We start from the raw sequence: 17,598 nt of genomic DNA on the forward strand, positions 1-17,598 counted from the left end.
AAGACTGTGTGTTAATTAACTGTCAACTTTTCTTCTTTTCCTCCCCCCCTTTTCTTTATAAACTATGTGAATTTCAGGAAATAAGGAGAAAAATATCTCCTAATTTCTCCCCACACACACCATCAAATCTTAAAAAAAATAACAAATTGTGTCAAACTAAAACTTACTTTCTCCTTCTAGGACTAACAACCAGGCCTGATTCTATGTAATTTTGTTGCTTTTAGTACTTTCATTTGATTTCATTCCTCTTTTTTCCTGACAGGTACAGGTGACCATTTTTTCTCCTCCATAAGATCCTTATTCAAGAACATTATTAAAAAAAGAAAGAAAGAAAGAAGGAAAGGAAGAAAAGAAGGAAGGAAAGAAAAAAGGAAGGAAGGGAGAAAAGAAAGAAAGAAAGAAAGAAAGAAAGAAAGAAAGAAAGAAAGAAAGAAGAAAGAAAGAAAAAAGAAAGAAAGAAAGAAAGAAAGAAAAAAGAAAGAAAGAAAGAAAGGAAGGAAGGAAGGAAGGAAGAAGGAAGGAAGGAAGAAGGAAGGAAGAAAGGAGAAAGAAAGGAAGGAAGGAGAAAGAAAGAAGGAAGGAAGAAAGAAAGAAAAAAGAAAGAAAAGAGAAATGAAAGAAAGAAGAAAGGAAAGAAGAAAAGAGAAAAGTAAGAAAGAAACAGAAAAGAAAGAAACAGGAAGGAAGGAAGGAAAAGAAAGAAAGAAGAAAAGAAGGAAGGATAAAAGAAAGAAACAGAAAGGAAGGAAGGAAGGAAAAGAAAGAAAGAAAGAAAGAAAGAAAGAAAGAAAAGAAAGAAAGAAAGAAAGAAAGAAAGAAAGAAAGAAAGAAAGAAAGAAAGAAAGAAAGAAAGAAAGAAAGAAAGAAAGAAAAAATAATTTGGTTAAAAAACCAAGATATTTTGTTTTTGGTGTAATGGTTACATGATAAAAAAAAATCAATTGAAAGCTAAATTTCAATAACTGTTAAACTTGCTTAAATTAATATTTGTCAAAGAATGCAATACCCAAGTATTTGTGATAGCAGTATTAATGCTGTTATTAGTTTGATATCAATGATGAGTAATTTGCACTTCAATAATAATAGCTTTATTTGTGGGAGTAGGATAAATGCAGCTGGCAATGGTATTTGATGCATCCTCTAGTAATAAGCATTGCATTGAACCTGAAATTTTAATGTCAACTTTTTTCTAGCTAACTTTTTTATATTGTTGTTCACTAAAGACATCCTCGAGGTGCTTAAAAACAAGACATCAGGAATTAAAATGTGCTTTAAAAATAGACAACAGCAGAGTGAATGCAGTAATATTTGTTTGACAATTAAAATCTAACATCTTTGCAATACAGCTAACTGCAAATTGAAGGAAAATATGGTAAGTATAAAAGATATTTGACTTTTTAACTAGTGTTTTAGAATGAGAAAAAAGCATATGAAATTATTATATTTCAACCAAATACTTATGTCCATTTTTCTCAATATAACTCTAAGTAAATTATTTTTCAGTAGTGTTAAAGAAATATCTTTATTTTAAAATCATGCTATGAATGATTCCTATTTGGAAACATGTTTGCAATATGTTATGGAACATTTGTAATGTGGGCTGCCCTGTTTTTTTTTTTTTTTTTAAGCTGGAACTATTAATTCAGTAATAGACTCCCTTAAAATGATCAACTATCTGTCACTAAACATTATAGTTTTATTTTGTTTATGTGTTTATATATTACCAATATTGTGAAATATTTAAATGAAGGTTAACAATGTAAATTTTATTCTCATACTCTTTGTTCAGTATATCTAATAATTATATAAGCCACTTATATCAAAGATAAAAAAAATTAAAATTATGCCAAGCTTCAGGGAGATGTAGATGGTAGTTACTTTTCAATACTTACTATGTTGCATACATTCTTATAGATACAAAATACCAGTTAAAATGCTTTAAATTTTCACATGCTACCTGTAATGAATAATTAACAAACTGAATTTTATTGCTAATTGTATTTTCATTACATTTGATTTCTTCAAGTGAAAGTGTTACTTGATGCTTTTACACTCAAAAATCAGTTCTGTATTGATTTGTGTTTCCTGTTTTTAAAAATATACATTTCTTTGTACCTACTCCTTGATAAATGCTGAATGTTCTCTATTGGGAAAATTGATAAAGAAACAGATAACTGTTCATTGTATTGTGGTCTCCATGCTGGATATTTTCTGCTTTGGAAGAAAAAATATTAAGAATTTTTATCTTAGCTAACTTTTCCAGGAATATTTTTAAAGTATACCAGTTAAAAATAAATGGGTGCCCTGACTAAATGGCAGACATCATTTTTAGCTTTAATTTTTCTATAATATATTAATGAAAAAAGATAGTAAGAACTATACAAATACAAATACAAAGATACATATATCATTTATCCCCTTTATTGTATTTAGGAATAAGAATAATCTTATTAAAATTTTTAGTTATCACACTTTAACCCTCTCCCTCCATTATTTCTTGTGTAAATATTTTTCAGCTAGTTTTCATAGAAACTATTTTTAACATTTTCTCATATAGATAATTTTGGGAGCACAGTAAAAACTGTATTTGAGTCTTTTAAAAGCATATAATATCATGCATGTTTCAGTAAGTTATCTAATTCCATAAAAATAATCACAATAATTCACTAATAACACAATTTTTCATTTAACATGAAAGGTTTTAATGTATCCTACAAAACTCTTTCAAGCAGCTGGTATTAAAAACATAATATAGTTATGTGTTATATGCTTTACTTATTTCATAATGGGTCGATCATAGAAAAAAGCATATATAATACCGTTAACTCTTCTGTCTACATGAGTACATTCACACTTTTGCAAAAGGAACTCATTTACCAACCTTTAAGTCAAAATACAAAAAAAAAAAAGATTCTTCCATTTACTTTATGGAAGTAAACATAAACTTTTAACATTATAATGTTAAAAGAGTATACAACCCTCAACTTTTTGCAGTTTAGAATTATTTTGCCCCACATATTCCATTTCATTTCTATTTCAAGTTCTTGACCTTCTATGCTATTACAGCATTACATGTACATTTCAGTAACAGGAATCATTTTTTGAATCAAATATCTAAGTTGAAACTATTCTAAAAGACATTAGTAACTATCCCAAAAGTGGATTACTATTGATTTTAATATGCCATATTTATTTATTTATTTATTTTTACTAATACTATTTTTGTCATATTTAATTTTCACCCAAGTTGAGGTAATTTATATATTAAGGTAGAGTTAGTAAAATGGAATGGATAATACATTTTTGATTGAGAGATATGAATTTCAGATATGAATAAATTTATGTTATTTACTAATGTAAGTTCTATAATATTTTGTAAGTGCTTTGACCATAGTAGAACTTCCATAAATATTTGCTCATTTAATGAATGAATACTTGTAGATAATTCTTTTTGTAGTGAAAATGTGCTTGGGACTGGGGAAGGGGGAAACAGAGGGAATGGGGGGTAGGTTAAAGGCAGGATATTGAAACATCCCAATGCTTATTTGCGCTTATTTGTGAACAGAATAAACAAGAAGTATATTGTTGTTGTTTGTGACAAAAGAAGACTAGTTTTCTGCATCATGAATACTTTGTCATTTTTTTTAGATTTCTGAGAATTTGAGGATTTTTGAAAGATAAACTGAGTTCCAAATATAAGAGACTTTAAGGTAATTATACTTTAAGTACTCTTTTAAAAGAAATTTTAGTTTGTCCTGGGTGTTCTTTTATGCTGAGTGTGTGTGTGTGTGTGTGTGTGTGTGTGTGTATCTGTATGTGTCCAATGCCAAACTAAGTTAACCTGCTTCTAACGTTTGTAATTGTAAAATAATAGCAATTCTAAGTGAATGAGTAAATGAGTGAATAAAAGCATGATAGTAATCAGTATGTGTTGAGATCTTAGAGTGATTCAAAGTTGACTTGATATAGGGGTTAAAAGAGCCAATTGAGAAGACCTTGCCCAAAGAGTTGAAAATGTTGGTTTACTTGGCACTACTATTGTCATTGAGGGAAACCAAAACTGAGATATTGTGAATAAGTTAATAAACATTTATTAAGTGCTATCTATGTACCAGACAACATGCTAAGAAGTGGGGATACAAAGAAAAACAAAATCAGTCCCAGCTTTCAAGGAGCTACCATTATAATAGGGAAGACAACTTACAAATGATAAGGTAAAGACAATAAGCATGTGTGAATATATATGTATATATTCATAAACAGAAAAAGAGAGAGAGAGAAATATATATACATATACATAATGAAAGAGGGAGGTATTATTACTGGTCAGCACCAGTGCAGACCTAGAAATAGATGGGGATTTGAGCTGAGTATTGAAAGAAGCCAGGGAAACTAAAAAAGAGAGTATTAAATTAGAAAAAAAAAAGTCTTAGGGTTAACATTTAAGTTAAAGTCTCAGATCACATTTAGCATCATGTATAAAAGCAGACAGAATTTTGAAAATTATTTTCATGATATAAGAATGAAGGATGTTAAGTGTATTTTCCCATGCCTCATCAAATACTATGAAGTACAACTATAAAGTAATGGAATTGAATTTTTAATAATTTTATAAACATACCAGACTGTATGTATCCAATGAAATAGGTTTTTTGTCATTCAGCTGTTTTTCAGTCATGTCCAAGATTTTGTGACATCATTTGGAGTTTTCTTGACAAAGATAGTGGAGTAATTTGCCATTTCCTTCTCTAGCTCATTTTACAGATGAGAAGGTTGAGGCCAGAAGGGTTGAGTGATTTATCCAGGATCACAATTAATAAAACATCTGAAACTAAATTTAAATTCAGGAAATTGAGCTTTCCTGACTTCAGGCCAGGTGCTCTGTGCCACCTGGCTGCTCTAATTAGATAATACACATTAAAATTGTCACATTGGAGGGGTTACATGCTGATTCCAATGCTGCTTTTACCAATTGATTCATTTTTGGAATTCTTTTGGAACTGATTTCAGAAATAGCTTCCAAACACATTGGCTACTTTTATTTACATTCACACCTTGCTTTTGACCTACAACAATGTTATATAACTTGATCTCTGTGCCCTTACTCCTACTCCTCATCTCTTTTATTAACCAGACTTAGCTTCACAAATTTTTGACTACTTTAAAACTTCAAACTTATCCTCAGAAGACAAGGATTCACCATTCAAAATTTCCAAAATAATGTGCCTTATCCTCTGAAAGTAGTATATGTGTTTCCAAAATGACATCCTGAAGGGGCAAAGCTTTTTTTGGTTGTATAAATCTTAGACTTAAAAAAATCAAGTACATTTCTTTGCAATTATATAAACCTTCTCTCTGAAATGACTAGTGATATAGCAATTGTGATAGCCCATCTTCTTTTTTTTATATAGTTCTCATTCTTCTTAACACTGCTACTTGCACTTGGCACTAGTAACCTTTCCAAGTGTACCTCCATGGCTTCAGAGGCATCATATTATTGTGGTTCTCCCTCTATCTTCCTAACTATTCTTTGTTTCACTCTCTAGAGACTTATCCTCTTGCTGAAATTTAATATAAAGTTTCCCTAAGATTGCTGTCCTAATCTTTTTTCTTTCATCCCCTAGAGATGGCAACTTTCTTTCTCTATAGAGGTGACTAAGTAGTACAGTGAAAATAGAGTGGGGTCAGGAAACCTGAGTTCAAATCCAACTTTAGATATTTGTTTGTATGTGACCCTGGGCAAGAAAGCTACTAAGCCCTGTTTGTCTCAGTTCAATTTAATATGGAGATAATGATAGTATCTACCTGCCAGGGTTGTTGTGAGAATCAAATAAAATAATAATTACAATACTCTTAGCCCTGTAAGCACCTAGTATTGACATCTACTATGTTGGCTATTATTATTAACTTTTACTTTTATGCCAGTGACTATAAAATTTATGGTTTCATCTTGACCTCCCTTCTGAGTTCTATCTAGGAAAACATCTGCAACTGTCTATAAGGCACTTTCCTGGAGGAAGCCCCACATTGAATGCAGCTTTACTATTTCTACATTTGATTTCATTTTGTCACCTAAGGCATTACCATTCATACAGCATTCCATATTTCTAACCTTTGGACTTCTTTTACTATCCCTTTCACCTTAACTCTTAATCCAAACAATTAGCAAGTCTTGTTGATAAATCTTTATGGCATCTCTAGTTCTAAGCACTAATAATCATCTACCTGATGATAATAGTTGCCTCTTCACAGCTCTTCTTGAAACATTTTCCCACTATTAGCCCTCTCCCATGGGTATAAGACTCTCTCCTTGTTGATAGAGATAAATCCTTGACCTGGGTGAGGAGTAGAGCAGAGATAGTATGAGATGGAGAGCTTCTTCCCTCTTGAGTTATCTTTTAAACACCTTGAGTTTTGGTCCTCTTTGAGCTTCTAGTCACTTTATGTGCTTCTGGCTTCTAGCTTTGAGAAGGAAGGTAAAAGAGGCTAACTTCATTCATTTCTTATACCTAGTTCTGATCTTATACCTAGCCCAATCTTCAAAAATCTACAGGGGCTCCCTGTTATATATGATCAATCTCATGACAATCTCTGTCATTCACAGCTTTCTACAATATGAAAGATCAATGACTTTCCAAGCTTACCTTGTTTCATTCGTATCTGTAAATGCTATATTCTAGTAAAACTAGATTATTTTTCTTCTTTCTGTTCTCTATCACATACCTACCACAGTGTTCTGCAAATGGTAGGTACTTAACAAATGTTTTTAAATTAATGCATGTATGTATATTTGCTAGATTTCTTGTATATTTTAAAATTTTATATAAAACTTTAAGCTATTCTTATAGACAAGATAGATGGCTCTAAAATAGTTGGGGAGTTAGCATATTATTTTGAATGGTTATGGATAAAAATGAAAAACAATCTTAATACAGAATTGTGGTTTCCTCTGCCTTCAAAATAGCATTAAATTGAGATTAGCATGAATAAAATTTCAGGGTCTTTGAAAAAATAACCTTTGGTTTCTTAGAAAAGATAACCTAAAAGATATAAACCTGGAATACAGTATGATAGAAGAAAATATATAAGAATACATAAGATAGTTAAGTGTGAATAACTTAATTATTGAATGGAATATTTAAACAATTGTTCCAGTTTAGAACAGGTCCATTGCACTCTTGTGGTTTCCTTTTTGAGTACAAAAGTATATCTCTGCACACACACATTTATGTTTGAGCAGAATAAGGCGAGCTTTCACAGGTCCCTTCAAAATGGAAAGATTTATATGAAAAGTCCTGTATCCTATTGTATTTTTCTTGTAAGAATTTTGTTTAAAAGGTACATCATTTCATATATATATATATATATATATGTAACTAGTATCTACCCTATTAGAATTAAGGCTCCTTTGGGAGCAAAGATTGTTTGATTTTTGGTGATTCTAACCCCCAGTATATAGAAGAGTGCTTGGTGAATAGTAAGCACTTAGTGAGTATTGTTTGATGGATTGTTCACCAGAAGTTTTGCCACAGATGACGAACCATGGAAACCCAGAAAAGAAAATATGTTATCATCAATCACAATCACCCACACTATTTGAATTCATTTTAATACAACAATTCAAAAATGGTGGTGTGAAGCTAGGAAATTGCTTGAGCTTTCCCAGTTTCCCTCAAAAACCATGTGGAACAAAGCCTCTGAACAGAGTCGGACAGAATGAAAACACTTTCCAGCTCAAAATAGATTGAAAGGACTTCAAAAAAGGTCTGCTATACTGAAGTGAAAGGGGTCTCAGCCCCTGGTGTCTGGGAAAGCTAGAAAAATAGATCCAAGACAGACAATTTAAATATTATTGATCTACAGAAAGGCCACAACCAGAAAAAAAGGAGCCTGGATAGCTTTCTTCAAGAGATCATCAAGAAATATTGCCATGGTATACTAGAACCAGAGTGCAAAATAGTCATTAAAAGAATCCATCAATCAGCTACAGAAAGAAATCCCACAAACAAAACTCCAAGAAACGTTGTTGCAAAATTCCAGACTATAATCTCAAGAAAAAAATACGGAAAGCTGACAAAAAAAAAACCCAACAACAATTCAAATGAACATACAACAAATATACAACAAATACAACAAATCAATGAGCAAAATGAGCAATGAGCAAATCAATGAGCCAAAGTCAGGATTATTCAGAATCTGGCAACTTCTACAATAAATTATTGGTGGACCTGGAATACCATATTGTGGAAGGCAAAGAACCTGGATTTAGTTCCCAGTAGGAACTGAGCATCATCTTTCAGGGGAAAAGATGGATCTTCAATGAAGTAAGAGACTTCTCTTTTTAAAAACTAGAACTAAACTGAAAACTTCATCTTCAAATACAAGACTCAAGAGAAACATACAAAGGTAAACAGTGAGAAAAATATTATTTAATGATTAAAATGTTTACATCCCTAGGTGGGAAAATGGTATTTGTAACTTCTGAGAATTGTATCTTTTACCTAGGCAGTTAGAGGGGGCAGATATGAATGGAGGATAGGATATAAGAAGGACAATAAACAACATACCAAAATCTATGGGATGCAGCCAAAGTAGTTCTTAGGGAAAGCTTTATATCTTTAAAGAGCTACATGAATAAAATAGAAAAAGAGGAGATCAATGAATTTGGTATGCAACTAAGAAAGCTAGAAAAAGAATAAATTAAAAACTCCCAATTAAATACCAAATTAAAATTCTGAAAATCAAAGGAGAGATTAATAAAAGTGAAACTAAGAAAACTATTGAACTAATTAATAAAACAGCTAATTTTATGAAAAACCAACAAAATAGATAAACTTTGGTTAATTTGATTAGAAAAAGGAAAGAAAAAAATCACCAGTATCAAAAATGAAAAGGGTGAACTTACTACCAATGAAGAAGAAATTAAACAATAATTAGAAGCTATTTTGCCAAACTGTATGTCAACAAATCTGACAATCTAATTGAAATTGATGGAAATTTACAAAAATATTAATTGCCCAGATTAAGAGTAAATAAGTTACTTAAATAGTTCTATTTAAAAAAAAGAAACTGAACGAACCATCAATGAACTTCTAAGAAAAAATCTCCAGGGCCAGATGGATTTACAGGTGAATTCTACAAAACATATAATGAACAAGTAATTCCAATACTATGTAAACTATTTGGAAAAATAGGTAAAGGAGCCCTGCCAAATTCCTTTATGACACAAATATGATACTGATACCTAAACCAAGAAGAAATAGAGAAAGAAAATTACAGATGAATTTCCCTAATGAATATTGATGGAAAACTTTTAGATAAAATATTAGCAAAGAGATTTCAACAACTTATCAACAAAATAATATTCTATGACCAAGTGGGATTTATACCAGAAATGCAGAGTGGGTTCAATATGAAGAAAACTATTGCCATAATTGACCATATCGATAACAAAACTAACAGAAATCATATGATAATCTCAATAGATGCAGAAAAAGCTTTTTGACAAAATACAGCACCTATTCCTATTAAAAAACACTAGAGTGCATAGTAATAAATGGAATTTTCCTTAAAAATGATAAGCATCATCTACCTAAAATCATCAGCAAGCATTATTTTTAATGGGGAGAAACTAAAAGCATTCCCAATAATATCAGAGATGAAACAAGGATGCCAATTATTCAACAGAAATTCTTTCATAATAGTAGTATAAATGTTGCTTTTAGCAATAAGAAATGAAAAAGAAATTAAAGGAATTAGAATAGGCAACAAGGAGATAAAACTATCACTTTTGTAGCTACAACACAATATAGTGACACAATAATAAATTACTACAATCATCTAGTATTTGATATATGTACAAATTCCAACTTCTGGATAAGAACTCACTATTTCACAAAAATTACTAGGAAAACTGGAAAATAATATATTGGAAATTTGCCATAAATCTTTATCTCAAACCCCATAACAAAATAAGTTGAAAATGGGTATATATTTTAGGTTTAAAAAGTGATAACAAGCAAATTAAGAGAGCAAGGCATAGTTTAGTTATCAGATCTTTGGAGAAGGGAGGAATTTGTAGCCAAAGAAGAACTAGAGAAGATTATGAAATGCAAAACAGATAACTCTGATTACATTAAATTAAAGAGATTTTGCAATACCAAAAGCAAGAGAAACAAGATTAAAAGGGAAGTGCAAAACTGGGGAAAATTTTTTACAGCCAATGTTTTTGATAAAGGCCTTATTTCTAAAACATATAAAGATCTGCATCAAATTTATAAGACTACAAATCATTCCCCAATTGATAAATGATCAAAGGACATGAATAACCAATTTTCAGAAGAAGAAGTTAAAGCCATCTATAATTATCTAAAAAATGTTCTAAATCATTACTGATTAAAAAAAATACAAACTAAAATAAGTCTTTGGTACCTCTCATATTGGCTTAAATGACAGGAAAAGAATGATAAATGATGGAGGGGATAGGGGAAAACTAGGACACTAGTTTTGGTGGAGTTGTGAAATGATCCAGCCATTCTGGAAAGCAATTTGGAACAGTCCAAAGAATTATAAAACTGTGCATACCTTTGATTCAGCTGTGCCACTATTGAGTCTGTATTCCAAAGAAATTATAAAGGAAGGAAAAGGACCCACATGTGCAAAAAATGTTTGTAGCAATTCTTTTTGTAGTGACAAAGAATTGGAAAATGAGTAATGCCCATCAGTTGGGACATTCCTGAATAAGTTATGTATGTGAAAGTAATAGAATATTATTTTTCTATTCTTAAAAAATGATGAACAAGCTGATTTTTAGAAAGACCTGGAAAGATGTACATGAACTAATGCTGACTGAAACAAGTAGAGCCAGGAATTCATTTATCGTACTCAGTAACAGTAAGATTGTGTGATGATCAACTATGAAAGACTTTGTTCTTCTCAGAGGTTCAGTGATCTAAGGCAATCCCAATAAACTTTGGATGGAAAATGTCATCCTCATCCAAATAAAGAACTTTGGAGATTGAATATAAATCAATATGTGCTACGTCCACTTTTTTCCCTTTTCTTTCTGTTTTCTTTTTCTCATGTTTTTCCTTTTGTTCTTATTTTTCTCTTCCAACATAATTCATAAGGAAAAGTGCAAAAAATGTAAAAAAGTTAATTTTTATATGTGTAACAAGGAACAATAAAAATATTTTTCAGCAATTAATTGAATACCTATTAAATACCTGTGTGTGCAGTGCTAAGAATTAATCAAATTTTTATAAGAAAACAAGTCATTCAAGAATACATGCATACATATATATGTATGTATATGTGTATATCTATGCATATCCATACATATGCTGATATTGTGTGTGTGTATATATATATGAAGACTTTGTGAAAGGCACATATTCTATAATCTGGATCAGAATTCTAAAATAATCTAAATCTAAAGAAAATCTACAGGTAATAGTCATAAGTTTTATAATAAAAACAGCTACATTTTATGAATATTTACTTATGAAAATTGAATAGTATTTTCAATTATGTAAAATTCTTCACTGTGCAATAAACTATATTGTGGCTTAACAACTGAATTTCTAACTTTATCTAATAGTTCAATTCTCAAATATTATAACAATATATTTTTCTATAATAAGCATTTTTTCAAAGCCTTTAATTTTCTTCATTGTTTTCTCTTGAAAATTGAAGAAAAGCATATTTATAAGCTGTTGCTAGTATTATTAGTCTGAGGATTGGTGCTTATGTATGCTTACTCCAATAGAAAAGATTACTGACAAACTCAACATCATCATTGAGTTTTAAGGAAGAGACTTTTGAATCTAAACCCCACCATGTAACAAATGACAGAACTGACACACAGAGAGATTAAGAAATAGTTAATAAATGTCTGAAATGGAATTTAGGCCTACATCTTTTTGATTCCATGTCTAATGTCCTCTCCACTATTCCATTTTACATGTAAAACCTGATTCTTCCCCAAAACTATTTCTCATCCTGACTTTCTTATTTCTGTTAATGACATCACCATTCATCCTCCCAGTTACCCTCAGAGTCATATTGAAACCTACATAGTTCCAAAATCACAAAGATCTATCAATTCTACTTTGGCAACATCACCTTCTTCTATTTTATTTCTCACTTTCTTCATTCTAGTTCAATTATTCATTACATGTGTCTTGAACTATAGTAATATCCTTCTATCCATTCTCCCTTTTTCCAACCTTTCCCAATCAAATATATCCTGATCATGGCATTTCTCAGTTCAAAAACATGCAATAATTTCCCATTGTCCAACATATAGTCAAACATCTTTAATATGAATAAGCAGAAACTAGGTATTGACTCACACCTAACATTCTATACCAAGATAAAGTTTAATGGATTCATATTTAGATATAAAGAGTCAGACTATAAGAAAATTACAACAAAGGATAGGCTTTCTCTCAGACTTGTGGAGAAGGAATTCCCCAAAACTAAAATACATGCTTTAATGCAAAATGGCTAATTTTGATTATATTAAGTTAAAAACTTTTTATAAAAACAAAAACAATGCAGACAAGATTAGGGGGAAAACAATAAACTGGGGGAGGGGGGAATTTTGCATTCAAGGGATCTGATAAAGGTCTCATTTCTAAAATATATAGAAAATTCACTCAAATTTATAAAAATGAAAGCCATTCTCCAATTGATAAATGATCAAAGGATATGAATAGACAATTTTCAGATGAATAAATTTAAACTATTTTTAGTCATATAAAAATCCTATAAATCACTATTGAACAGAGAAATGAAAATTAAGACAACTCTGAGGTACCACTTAACACCTTTCAGATTGGTTAAGATGACAAGAAAAAATAATGATGAATGTTGGAGGGCATGTAGGAAATTGGGACACTAATACATTGTTGGTGGAACTGTTAACATATCCAATCATTCTGGAGAGCAATTTGGAACTGGGCTATCAAACTGTACATACCCTTTGATCCAGCAGTGTCTCTACTGGGTCTGTATACCAAAGAAAACACAAAAAAGGAAAAAGGACCCACATGTGCAAAAATGTTTGTAGAATCCCTTTTTATAGTGGGAAGAAACTAGAAACTGAGTGGATGCCCATCACTTGGTGAGTGGCTGAATAAGTTATGGTATATGAATGGTATGGAATATTATTTTTCTATAAGAACAAATCAGCAGGATCATTTCAGAGAGGCCTGGGGAGACTTACATGAACTGATGCTAAATGAAATGAACAGAACCAGATCAATTATACAATGATCACTTCTGATAGAATAGTGGCTTTTTTCAACAATGAGATGATCCAGACCAGTTCTAATGATCTTGTGATGAAGAGAGCTATCTACATCCAGAAAGAGGACTGTGAGAACTGAGTATGGATCACAATATAGTATTTTCACTTTTCGTTGTTGTTTGCTTCATTTTGTTTTCTTTTCATTGTACTTAACATGTTGGTGCCTAATTTTCTTCTTACATGATTCATGTGATCATTATTTTGCCTCAAAGTTATGCAGTAGAATCAGGATTTGATGATTTAGTCCAGTGGTATAAAATTCAAATAGAAAGAAGAGACATTAAACCACATGTAAGGATCCCTATAGGCCATATATTAGAAAACTATCTATTAATATTATCTAAGTTTTTCTTTGTATTTGTATTGATTTTGGTGAATATTTCCCAATTACATTTAATCTCATTTGGGTCACATTTGGCATATTATCCATGGGTAGCATGTTTGACCCCTCTAGATTAGTCCATAGAAAATAGTTTTTATCAGATCTCATTTTTTTAAAAATACCAATTCCTTTTTGTTGCTTTTCCCTATGCTTTTGATTGGGGGAAAATAAAACAAGCCTTTAAATTGTTTTTTTTCCCCTCTCTTTTTGTCTGAGAAAAGATGCTGAAAATATACCTTTTAATCATTGAACAAAATTAAATATAAAATATGTTCCTGGTAGCTGCAATTTACAGGTTTCAATCAAACATAAATTAGGACAATGTAAGATGATCATTTATTAGGGAGACCAATGGGAAGCAAGAGAGAGTTGTTTTCCTTTAGGACTGAAATGGAGGGGATGTTGGCTAATTGTTGATAAGTGGGAGGCAGACCACAGAGAGGATGAAAGCTAGAGTTTTTTGCTTACATTGGAATCATTTTGAAAATGGAGTGTTCAGGACAATTCCCTAAGAGCATTTTCTGAAAGTTTTATAGAATGTAAAAGCAGAAAGGAAACTTGGAAAGTTGGAGATTATCTAATACAACCTACATATATTGCAGATAAAGAAACTGAGACTTAATAAGATTGAGTGATTTTACCCAAAATGAACTAGTTAGTGACAAAGTTGTCAGTACTTCCCAGTACTTCTGCCTTCCTAGCCCCCTGCCTTCCCATAACTATTTCTGCTTATTGGAGGTAATTACATCTAAATATTGTTTTGTGGCTTCATTTTTAAGTACGACTTTCGGGGGTATAAAACTGAACCATCCTCCACTCAGTTGACAAAGTGATTTTCCTAAAATGCAGGTCTGATTCCTTCATTCAACCCTTGACCACTTATTCAATAATCTCCAATGGCCAATTACCTTTAGAATCAAATTGAAAGTCCTTTGTCTAGCTTTTAAAGCTTTGTATCACTTGATTCCTTCCTCCTTTTCCAGACTTCTTAAACTTTGCTTCTCTCACCACTCTAAAGTGGCCACCTTGTGTTATTTGCTTTTCATTTCACACAATATTACATTTCCCAACTCCATGCCTTTGCAATACTTTCCCTTATAAGAGGAGCAACTAGGTGACCCAATGGATAGAACACTGAGACTATAGTCCGGAAGATCTGAGTTCAAATGTGACACTAGCTATTTGTTCCTGGTCAAGCCATTTAACTTTTGCCTGAATTAGTTTCCTCAGGTATAAAATGAGGGTAATAATAGCTTCTTACTTCCCAGAGTTGTTGTTGAGTTGTTTCAGTTGTGTCTAACTATCCATGATCCATGACTCCATGACATTTAGGGTTTTCTTGACAAATATACTGGAGTAATTTGTAATTTCCTTCTCCAACTAATTTTATAAATGAGGAACTGAGGACAACAGGATTAAATGACTTGCCCAGGATCATATAACTAGTAAGTATCTGAGGCCAGATTTGAACTCAGGAATTCCTTACTCTAGGGCTAACCACTATGGCACCTAGCTGTCCCTCAGAGAGTTGAAATAAGAATCAAATAAGATAATATTTGAAAACTGCTTAGTTTAGTGCTTGGTACATAGTAGACATTTAATAAATGCTTATTTTCTTCTAATTTTTTTCTACCTTCCTTTTAGACTCTCTGGCTTCCTTCCAATTCTATCTCATATGTCCACCCTTTGCAGGTGACTCTTCCTATTCCTTCCAGGGATAAATGCCTTACCTTCTAAGATTATCTTCCATTTTACTGTATAAAAACATGTATACATTTATTTGTATGTCCCTTATCCATTAGAATGATGGTTCCATGAGGGTAGAGACTATTGTTGCTTTCATGTGTTATTCCCTATCTCTGTACTCCATATTAATTAACTGCTTAAGAAAATCTTGTTCTGATTAAAGCTGTCCTGTTTATTCACTTTTGCTGCTGCTAAAGGTGGTTTCCATGTTTTCAAAGGACCACAACTAAGAATCACTGAATTCAGAATTTTCTGGAATAAATTTTTTTTTTATACCTAGTTTGCAGAACTATAGAATGTGCATCCTTATACTTTGCGCCAGATAAATTTTTTGTAAGACCTGAACTTGAGGACTCAAGGGATTAGTTTTTGACTATTTTTTAAAAAAAAATACAGAAAATGAATTTCTTATTTGCCTCTTTCCATAATAGAAGATAATAAATTTTTCAAGGAAAGAAATTTAATTTTTCTTTCTTCTACTTTTTTCATTTATTTTCTTGTTCTTATTGTTCTTGTTGTTCTTGTCCCTGTCCTCCTTCTCTTCCTCTCTTCTTCTTCTTCTTCTTCTTCTTCTTCTTCTCTTCTTCTTCTTCTTCTTCCTTCTTCTTCTTCTTCTTCTTCTTCTTCTCTTCTTCTTCTTCTCTTCTTCTTCTTCTTCTTTTCTTCTTCTTCTTCTTCTTCTTCTTCTTCTTCTTCTTCTTCTTCTTTTTCTTCCTTCTCCTCCTCCTCCTTTTTCTCCTCCTCCTCCTCCTTCTTCTTCTTTCTTTTCCTTCTCTTCCTTATCAAGTGGTATCAAATGAATGATGTTCATTTACCTATCATCTTAAAAGAAACTACCTCTTTCTTTAGGATAAAACTCAGATACACCAGGAAAGACTGTCAGGTTAGAAATCATTGTAGTCCTAGGAACCTGTCAAGCAAAAGGTTTGTTGTCTTCCTCTTTCTTACAATTACTAAACCTCTACTGCTACTACTTCTTTCAGAACTAATTCTGAAAGGAAAATGAAATGACTTCAGAAATCATAATATGTTGACTTCCCCCTCAAAATAAAGGTAGCTAGGAGAAATCAACATCCTGCTTTATTTATGATTCCAATACCAGACTTTTCTTGGATAGACCTTACAAGGCCTAACTTCCATTCCCCAATTGATAAAATAGATATGCTAAAATGTATATTTGATTTTGAATTTTTCCACTTTATTTTTAAACAAGGCACATAATGAATGTTTTTATGTGCCAATTATTCATTTTGTTACCAATATTAATTGTAAGTATGTGGACATTCAAGAATTTTTTTTCTTTTTCTTTTTCTTGATGCTTTTCTGGGTATTTATCATTGCATAATACAATGAAATGATGATTTCAGTTCTGGTCTATTTCTAGAGTAAGTAAAAGAGAAAGAAAAGAAGTAGCTTGTGAAAAGACCTGTTTTTGATAGTATAAATAGTATAACCATCAGTTAGCATGCATTGAAATCATCAATAGAAAGTAATTTTTAAACTTGTAATTACTAACAATAACAATGAAGGGCATAATCATTTCTGGTTAAAAATAAAGACAACTATGTGATTAGGTTTCTTCCTTTGCTGTATGATAAATAATTTCCCATTGCAATACACACATACACCTATCTTTACTCATATATTTCTAATAAAGTTTCCATTTGATCTAATTCTAGATTTGTGTCAAGAAAACACAAATATCAGATTTCTTGCTACAGGTTCATGTTTAAACAAAGTTTTCAGGAGAATCTTTCTTTTTTGTATTTTTTAACATAAAAAGAGATCCACCCAGGAGATCATTATATACTTCAACAACAATACTATATGATGATCAATTCTTATGGACCTGGCCATCTTCAGCAATGAGATGAACCAAATCAGTTCTAATGGAGCAGTAATGAACTGAACCAGCTACACCCAGCGAAAGAACTCTGGGAGATGACTAAGAACCATTATATCGAATTCCCATCCCTATAATTTTGCCTGCCTGCATTTTTGATTTCCTTCACAGGCTAACTGTACAATATTTCAGAGTTCAATTCTTTTTGTATAGCAAAATAATGGTTTGGACATGTATACTTATTTTGTATTTAATTTATACTCTAATATATTTAACATGTATTGGTCATCCTGCCATTTAGGGGAGGGAGTAGGG

The 17,598-nt window shown here is 31.4% G+C and overlaps 1 long non-coding RNA gene across 1 annotated transcript in view; it reads left to right on the forward strand.

Moving 5' to 3' along the window:
* The first annotated feature begins 906 nt into the window (after positions 1 to 906).
* Positions 907 to 17,598, forward strand: part of LOC127559415 (uncharacterized) — a 49,692-nt gene continuing 33,000 nt past the window's right edge. The window contains exons 1-2 of the long non-coding RNA XR_007953124.1: positions 907 to 1,372; positions 3,649 to 3,710. This is a non-coding gene — a long non-coding RNA (uncharacterized LOC127559415). The remainder of the gene's footprint in view (positions 1,373 to 3,648; positions 3,711 to 17,598) is intronic.

The sequence above is a fragment of the Antechinus flavipes genome, chromosome 1 (assembly GCF_016432865.1).
Source record: "Antechinus flavipes isolate AdamAnt ecotype Samford, QLD, Australia chromosome 1, AdamAnt_v2, whole genome shotgun sequence".
In the NCBI taxonomy this organism is placed as follows: Eukaryota; Metazoa; Chordata; class Mammalia; order Dasyuromorphia; family Dasyuridae; genus Antechinus; species Antechinus flavipes.